Below are 10,005 nucleotides of genomic sequence, written 5' to 3'. Positions count from 1 at the left end.
TATTATATACAGCATTGTTTGTCAGTGTTGTCAGAAAGTGCTCCCACTTTTGGTACCATGAAGGCACCACGAATCCCAGATTTGGAAAGATGATGTCTGAAATAAAGTCAGGTTTCAGACCAGCTTCAGGTCATACTGAGTAAGGTGAACAGCACTAGCACACTGGAGAAAAATGCAATTTTACATTCCAGTTTCCAGTTATTGCAGCAAGGAGAAAGACAGGAAAAAGCCATGTTCTCCATTATTCCCCAGAACAGATTCTGCATGTAGCAATGAAAATGCTAACGTATTGCCATCCAGTAGTTCAGACTAAAGTATTACTTCAAATAAACATTCTGTTTCCCAGTGCCGGACTTTGTGAGTAAATGGAACGGAGAAGGAACAGAGGGGTTTTCTCCTGTGCTGATTGGGTGCAGATGTGAGCTCTGGTCTGGGTTTGGTTAAAGTCCTGCTGCCAGGAATATTCGCTACAATTCAATAAATAGAGCTGTTAGGAGCAAGGCATTTCCTTGTCACCATGTCAAGGTTTCAGAGCGGATGTTTCACATTGGGTGTATCTAATACTTAGCCTATACACTCAGCTGAATGTAAAACACTGTAACTCAAGATTGCTGCTATTAAAACACTGCAGGGGCAGATTGAATGACGAATGTGAACTTGAATTTAGACTTGAATTTACAGCTTTGTGTATTAGAGTTCACATTGGTATGGGTTTTTGATGGTGATGTGCAACACTTTGGATCTAAGGTTTTTATTACTTTTGTATTTTTTTAGCAATATTAATGGAATATATTACTCATGGGTAGAATGGGACAAAAAAACTTCAGTTGAAACGTAGATAAATTAATTGATTTTCCATTTAGCCTAACTTACTAAGGACATAAAATGCTCATATTTTTTTATTTTGATTTTTAAAAAAAAAACAGATCACACAGAAAGCAATAAATACATACAGTACTTTGAAACATGCATGCTATAAATGCCACATACAACATGACACTAAGAAGTTTAGCATTTTTACCGGACAAGTAGCAAACACCAAGAACATATTGGTTTGGATCCATTATTGTTTTAATTCCAAGAAATTTCTCAATCTCTGTTAGAAAAGAAAGCTGAAAAGTTATGATCAGTGGACATGACCACATTAAATGACACAAAGTGCCATGATGTTTTGGCATTTCTGGCACACTGTGGAACACGAGTCATCATGTGTTTCAGGGGTTGCATACAATTTCTTAATTATCTTGCAGTATGTTGTGTTTCATACAAACTCAACCATATTTGGTCACCTCGGTAAAAATCAAAATCATATTCCCAGCTATTGTTCATCGTGGTCTTTTCATTCATAAGCAATTGGTTGTAAATGTAGTGAATGCATTTATAATAAAATGATTGTGCCTCTTAGACTTACTAATTTGAAGGTAAAAAAAAAACAAAAAACATCCAGTTGAAATATATTTACTGATGCAATGCAAAGACTTGCAACTGTTTTTTTTATTTATTGTCTTTCATCTTAGTTTGCAATTAAGAACCTCCCCAGACTGTACTATTTAAACCAAATCGCAAGTCTGTCTTTTGTAAATAATAAAAATAAAAAAATAAATAAATAAATAAAGTGTGCAATGAAAATAAAATGCTGCACGTTTGGCGGGCAGGTGGAGTATGGGAATATTTAAGGGTGACTTCATCCTCCGTATCCGCCTCATTTCAGCACACACACACACACACACATTCAGCACACTCACTTCCTCTTCTCCATTGCTCCTTCGCAGCTCCCTTTCACTAATCTGCCTTTGCTTTTCCTCTCCTCTACCTCCTCCCCCTCTTTCCTTTCCTCCCCTGCGCCCATCTGCGAGGCGATCAAATCATCGTATGGAGAAATCCTGGTGATCCAAGAGGGCCAGGCAGAAAGGTCACGGAGAGAGTCCGTAAAATGGATGAAGCCTAATGATTAGCTCAACCTTTACCTAATCAATAATCATTTATCCAACAATATCACCGGCAGCCATAGCCCCATTTGCCATTAACCTCAGCGGTGAGGAGAGAGGCAGTATTGTTTCCTCTGGCAGCTTTACGGCACTCAGATGAGTGGTAGGGGCCGGGATGGAAGCTTAAGGTTGGATCTCGATGGCTCAGATCCTATTAAGGGACTGTAGGTATTTTAGCGTTGCAGTGTCATATAATTACCCTTTTGAATGATTGACTGTGACACCAGCTGTTGAAATGGCAGAATAGGACGGCCTTTTTATTAAAGGATATAATGATAAAAAGGTGTTATACGTGCATGATATTAATTAATAGATGTGCCATTGAAATTATGTTTAAAATACATAAAAGTATAATTTGCTGCTGTCTAACCAAACTTTGAACCTTTTTCTTTATGCCATTTTGCTTCTTTGCTGCATTTTGAGAAAGACAGTAAATAATGTAATAATAATAATCTGTGTAATTCATCTTTTATCGCTATTACAGCACTGGGGAAACTGCAACCTAGACTGCGACACGGAGAGCATTTCTTCACAAAGTCCCTCTTTCTCTCTCACACACACTTGCAGCAGCAGCAGCGGCGGCGTCTGTCTCCTCTGTGTCTCTCCATGATGCCATCTTCATCATAACCTCTCCCTCTTTATTGCCTTTAATGACTCCCCCTCTCCTTTCATTAATTCTTTATCGATTCTCCCTGACGTTGCCTGAATTATTTTCCAATTACAGCAAATAAAAGAAAAGGAAAATCCATTGCAAATACATGCCTGTGTGTGTGTGTGTGTGTGTGTGTGTGTGTGGGTATGTGTGGCTGTGTATGTGTGTGTGTTTGTGTGGGGGTATGTACCCACACCAACATTTAACAAACTGCACACAGAGATACCTACACATATCTACGAGCAGTTATGGTTGTTGTTTAGGCATTGGTACCATGTGGTTCATGGACTTCTGGAATTTTTTTTTTTTTTTTGAAGTCAAACGCACACACAAACACACACACACACACACACACACACACTCACACACAGACAAGGCAGAATGTGATGGCAGAGAAAGAGTGGTAAAAGGTCACAGGAAGCTAATGGCTCCAGCTATCTTACATGGAATAAGTTCAGACACTTTGGACAGGTTTGTGTGTGTGTGTCACAGAGGAGTTGAGGCTAGACGTGAGCGGAAAACAACGCACAGGCTCACACACACCCACAGAGAATTCACAAAGGCACACACACACATTCATATTACGCATAAAGTGTTTGCGCAACAACAGAAAGTACAGAATCGTTTAATATGCTGTTTCGAGGGCATGAGTGATGCTCCCGATACCAGATAGAGTCAGTCGCAGAATTAACCTCAGAGGTCCGTCAGATGGCTCTAGTTAATACCCACAGGTCATTAATTACAACAATTATTCACCTTCATATCGCAGACACATATCGACTCCTGTTTTTACGCCTCAGCCCGGGTTGTCTGATGATGCACCCAAAAAGGCTCAATGGGAAAATAAAGGGTTAGGGCGTATTAAGCATGTGCATGTTTTTGTGAGTGTACTGGAGTTGGAGATAGATTTTTACCTGCATGGGAATCTTGAATTGTTTATGTGCTGTACAGTGCGCCGGCCCCTCTGTTGTCCAATTAGATCATATTACTCTGAGGCAGAGTCAGATAACGCGATGGTTAATGATGTAAAACATGATTCAGATGAGCCTGATACAAAAACACAACGCACAAACGTGCATGTAAAGGTTTTTCACTATCACTCACATTTGTCTCATGACTTAGAAATGAGCAGCGAGAGGAAATTAAATTAACTTGTATTATGCACCTACCTGAGAAGTGTTTTGTTATTCTGTTGTTCACTCTGTTTTTGCAAATGAGAGCCATATGTTATCTGCTTTGTATATGTGCCTGAGTGTGTCTGCAGCACGATATGTTCTGACCTCTTCCTCCAAAGTGTCTGCATGCTTGTATTTACAATATGTCCACCACCGTGCGCGCCTGCCTTTGCAAGTGTGTGTCTTCCCTGAGTGTGTATTTCTGCATGTGTGTGTCCTGACCTCTCCTGCCCTCTCTCTTCCATCCCTCCTTTGAGAGTGTGTGTGATATACAGAGCTCTAATTGTCAGGTCTGGCCCCCACATTCCTCGCCTCGACCAGCCTACCAACACTGTGTCACTTTAACAACCGCGAATTATCACCGCGATGGAGATCTCGGCTTCACAGTGGCTCTATGCGAATATAGATACATTTCCTTCAATAAATTGCCCCCTCCACCCACCAGCACCGCACAACCACACACAACTCACTACCTGTCCACAACCCTCCTCCCTCACACTCGCTGCTCTTTGACTGACGTTTTTACCACAACATTATTGCGTCTGCCTCAAGACGGGAGAGTCATCGCTGCACCAAATGTAGCTAAAGTATCCACCTAAAAGGGGATGAGATGAATCTAGCCCCTCAGTGTCATTTGAACCAGGGTTATTGATTCACACAGAGCTGAGCAGGATCAGAGTGGGTAAAGTCGGCGGCCCCGGTGACAGCAGACAGAGGAAGAGGACAGGGCATAAAGAGGACGATAATACGTATACATGTCTGGTGACTGGGGATCATTTCTTCTAATAACATCTGTTCTTACTTAATCACAGCTCAGGCTACAAGCTGCTTCATCTCGCACAAATGTATCAGATCCTTTTTTTAGTTGTGAGTGTATCCAAAGAGGATGTGTTTCATGCACTGCTTTTATTCCTTTTGTGGCTGTAAAATGAAATTTTCTCTTGAGACAATAAAGTCTGAGTGAAATCAAAGGCAGAAGGTTATCTTTTTTTCTTTCTAAAAGCATTCTCAGTCACCCTTTAACCATCAAGCAGAATACAGCAACTGATATCCTAAATTTCCTAAAAGACAAAGTATGTACAAATGGTGAAAAAAGTCATTACCAAAGTGGACCATTAGATCCCAGCCTGCCATGTGGTTCATTTTTATATCAGCGCTAAACAAAAATAATTCCAACCACCCAATCGGATGCAGCCTAAATACTTCAGCATGGCCGTGCGAAGCAAAGCAGTCATCTTCTCCGGCGGACGGGATGCCACGTAAGTGTTTCAGTCTGTCTTTATAGAAGTCCAGGCCAGCTCCGCTACAGGCTCAGCCAGGACCGGGGGTTCAGTGTAATGAAAGGCAGATTGAAAAAGGCTCTTGATTGATTTCCTACATCTTGATTTGATATCCTGAATTAATTATTTGAACTTGAATAATATATAAAGGAAAAATAAATGTAGAACACTCAAGGGAAACAAGGAGAGGGCTTCATTGCTGCTGCCGCCGTCGCTGCTGCGGCTGCTGCACAGATACTGTATCTCTTGGTCAATCTTATCCCCTGTTGCTCTGGAGGAAAGTGTGTGTGTGTGTGCTGTGCATACTGTACATGTGTGTGGTGGTACAGCCAGCTGTGGTGCATGTGTATTGGGGTATGGTTTTTGCTCGTGTGTGCGTATGTGTGGGGCAGGGAAAGAAAATCAAGGTTTGTGTGGTTGTCTCCTTACGGTGTCACTCAGTTTTCTCAATATATTTCCAGATTGTTAGAGTATATAACATTTTCTCATCCCATCGCTGCTTTGTCAGTGGCCTGTCATGTCTACATGTTACGCGCTAGGTATCCTCCTGTGTCTGCTGTTGTTGTTCCTGGACGCTGCAACCAATGACGGGACATCAACAAAAGAGATAGTTTAGGCTACAAAAGCACCTGGTTAAGGTTTAGACAAAAAAAACAACATGGTTTGGCTTTACATTCATAAGGGAAGCAAACACCGGGCTCCCTGGTGAAAGTCGGTGACATGTCATATTGCCGCGTCAGGTGCCATCTGGCTGACTGGCGACATCTCATAACATCGCAAAAGGTTCCATCCAGCCGTGTTACAAAGTGATGCCACCCGGTGGCATATCATACCGCCACGGAAGGTGGCTTTTGGTGTCTGACACCCAAATTACTTACATAGCGGCAGTATTTGATGGTCTCAGAATGAGAACGGCTAATCTGTTATGAAACTGTAAAACCTGGGTGTGAGGTTATTATAGTGGATTTAGGAGAAAGGGACTAGTCAAAGTCAAATGTTGGGACTTTGTCATACCATTGTACCTGTGGAAACAATACACATAATTCCTTGCAATGCCAGCGACACTATTGACTTATGGCTAAGCCACGCCCCCCCTCCACTCACTCGTACAAACTATCAACATTCAGTGACCGGCACTATGGCAGGTGTCACAGTACACGACATTTCACAGGAGGCAATTGATGATTTTTGGGGACATAACGATCAGATGTCATTGAGAAGTAACCAAAAGGGCCTGAACTACACATTGGAGGGATATATTCATCATTTTATTGTTGAGAAGGTCAATGAAAAGCTTAAATTACAAGCCAAAATTTACAGGTCACAGTGTACGCTTGTGAACCGCATCTCGTTGCCGTCACCATCAAAGACAACAAGTTAAAGTGCCACTGAAGTTAAGGTTTTTGGCTCAGAATATGAGAAAAGGATAACGGCCTTTTTACCAAGAGTGTCTCTCCGTTAGTTTGGTGCTACAGTATTTACACTGAATCACTCAGCATAACGTTTGCCAACCTTTGTTATCTCTGCCATTACAGATAAGTTAATGAAGCTAAGCTCCAGAAGTTAACGTTAGCTTAACTAGAGCCCTTTGGACAACAGCTAACAATGATGTACGATCACCAAAGTACAAAAACTAGAACAAAACAGGCTAATGAACTCCCAGCAAACAAGGTGACATGATGAACAACGCAGCTAGGAGCTAAAGTTAGGCTAACTTTAGCTAACGCTAGCTAGAGATGTTAAAGATAACTTTATATTTCTTTCCAGCAAAGTGACAATATGTTGCCTCAAACACGATGTTGACTTACCTTAGAACAGATGTAGACATCATTGTTAATCTTATTTACGTTGAGTCGATGTTGTGGTCTAACGTTACCGCACAACTTTATCCAAAGGAGACACTTTCCTTGGTTGAGATGTGGTTTAAAAATACACCCCGTTGCCCAGCCTCTCAGGATACCTTGTGTCGGAGTTGCAAGTACCCCATGCACACCGTTTGACCATTTTTAAACTTCAAATCTCCGAAAAATCTCATAAAACCAAACGAAACTGACTTTCTGTAATGCATTTCAATGAACAGCCAGGCAGAGAATGTCCGAGTGTATGGGAATGGCTATACGCACTGTGATTGGCTCATCGCGTTTGAGGGCGGGACTTAGCCATAGGTCAATTATGTTTTAGGTCATCAGATTTATTTGTGCAGGATACAGTTATCTAAAGCTGCACCTATTAATATTATTATATCAACAATAACTAAAAAAAACACACATAAAATGCTCATGATAACTAATCTGTAGAGAATTATCACCCAACTCTACAGTTCCACTGAGCTCTACAAGCTGTTTGAAGCAGGATTTATAGTTGTGCGCAGACCCTACGCACGTCACCTACGCTGTTGTGAGCATTTTTACTTGTGCAGTGGTGTGGCTGTGTTACTCTGCAGTTACACCTCCGTAACGCTAGTCAGTTTTGCCGATCCGGTCCACTGTACGAACTTGGCTGAACCGGTATTTGTCATTTTGACATGTTCTAGCAACTTAAAAAGTAGCCTACATCAGCAACCTGTACTGACACAGCACCAAATAAAACTTGTATTGTATTAGTAATCAGCAATATGACAACATGATGAACATGTTTGTTTATAAATGGACTAATGAGGACAACAGTAGCATGACAACATGATGGAGATCACATTTCGGTAGAGATGGGAGGGACAGGCAAGAGGAGACATGACAGAGTTACTGTGCGTTCCAGTACCTATTCTACCATGCCGCATAGTATGCCAAAAAAAAGATTTAGTATGTCCCAATACATAGTAAATCAAATGCAATATGCCAAAACTCCCAGTATGTTTCACTACATCTGGTCTGTTTTGCAGGCCAGCATACTTTTCTGGCTATTCTGACCCACGATCCTCTGTCACATCGACTGAGCTGCAAACAAGATGACAGCTTGACAGGTCATCGAAAGCTGTTTGACAGCTGATTGACAACTGTCAGAAGTTGCAATGAGGGATGACCGTGCATTCAAATAACCAATGACCAGTCGAATATTAAAAACAGGAATATTGATTGTTTAAGTGAACAAAATAATCATAAATATTACAAACAATAATAGGACATAACCATGAAAATAATAATGGCAGAGAACTGCAGATATAATTTCACTCTCGCAAATATGTTAGAATCTACAGTCAATGCAGTTATAACTTTAAAGTTAAACTACATACATTGCAAAGTAACAACAGCAGATCTCCATCTCTGATGAACTTGGTAAGTGGTGATTGTTATATCTCCAAGGTAAAAGCAAGAGGGTCAAAGTTCAGGGTGTAATGTTACAAGACAGTAGTATGCCCTGATTGTGTGCATACTGCATGCAACAGTATGTACTTTTTAAGGGCAGCTGCAGTACCCACTAAAAGCAAGAAGAAAAAGTATTCAATTCAGAATGCACCCTTAGTCCCAGAAGAAAACTAAAACTGCACCAGTATGGCAACATTTTAGATATGAAGCACAGGAAAGAGGTGTCCTAACTTGTGTCAGCTGATGCAGTGCACTATTTTAGAGCTGAATCCGTTTCTTTTTATAGGCTACCTGTCACTTGCTTTAAAAGCACTGCAATGGATGAGAAACGGCTAATTCATGAAGCTGAATGAAGGAATTATTTACTTGATGCCTCCTTATTTTACTACAAAATCAACATAGGTGGCTTGAAGGAGCTTGCCATGGAGCTCAAAGTCTTTGCTAAGGTAAATGGCCATCACTAATAACAAGCTAGGTTACTTGTTGTTGGCTGTATTGCATGTCATTTCCAGTAAATATCACAATTTTAAAAAATCTGTTTTCTGTTAATGTTACAAACATAGGAAGGTAGCAAGTACGCTTCTCACCTATCATTTGACTGGTTACATATCCAGTCTGATTTTGATTGTATAGCTGATAGATCTGTGGTTTGTTGTTACACAATGTAACATGATAATAGTCAGACACTTGTTTACTGTAAAGACACAGTGTCACTTTGTTACACTCCAGAGTAGCTGCTAAGTCAAGTGTGTAAAATTCGGTATACCGGCCCCATCCAACTCTTAATATCAAATTGGTTCAGGAAATATTACATCTGCCCAGCCCTACACTGATGAACACATTGCACACTACCTGCCCAGAACTAAACAACACACAACATAGTGGATCATTTTACAGCTAATAAACCAGATATTTCCCTCAGGAGTTGGTAGAGAGATGTCGAGATAAGCCTGTTTTGCCATAACCACGAAAACATAATGTCACAGTTTCATAATCATGAAAATTGTAGAAGCCACGATATCTATGATGTCCTGATTCCTGCCTTGTTGCCCCATGGGAACAAATATTGATAGTCATGTTGTTTGTGTGTGCGGCGAAGTCTCCTCTCCCGCGTCATGTAACACATGTGCGTGCACCAGTTTGTTTTGTGTGTGAGAGAGTCGTGCCACTCAGCTGAAGCATTGAGAAGGAGAGCTGTAAAAATGTCAAAGTAAACTGACACTAAAGCCTTACATCCACCAAAAAGGCAACTTAAATTGGCAGTATGGGAGCATTTTTGAAAAATTTGATCAACAAAATGACCAGGAAGTTATTGTAGATACCAGATAACCAACTTCCAAAGCAACTGTAGAAAGATGACTAACATTTGGAATATGTTCCAACATAATTATCCACCACTGTTGTATGCCAAAGTCAAGGTAAAACCCAAAAAACAAACAAACAAACAAAAACTCAAGTAGCGAATTAACTAAGCTGGAGCAAAAGAGTTTAAACCCCCTAGGAGGAGTTCACAACTTGTTCACCTTTTACTGTCGGAAACTTGTATGGATATCATATTAGCCTGTGTTTTCTGTAGCCTATTAGCATTTAACCATTATAACTTATTTT

The sequence above is a fragment of the Epinephelus lanceolatus genome, chromosome 2 (genome assembly GCF_041903045.1).
Source record: "Epinephelus lanceolatus isolate andai-2023 chromosome 2, ASM4190304v1, whole genome shotgun sequence".
NCBI classification, from domain to species: Eukaryota; Metazoa; Chordata; class Actinopteri; order Perciformes; family Serranidae; genus Epinephelus; species Epinephelus lanceolatus.
This window is presented reverse-complemented; position numbering follows the sequence as displayed.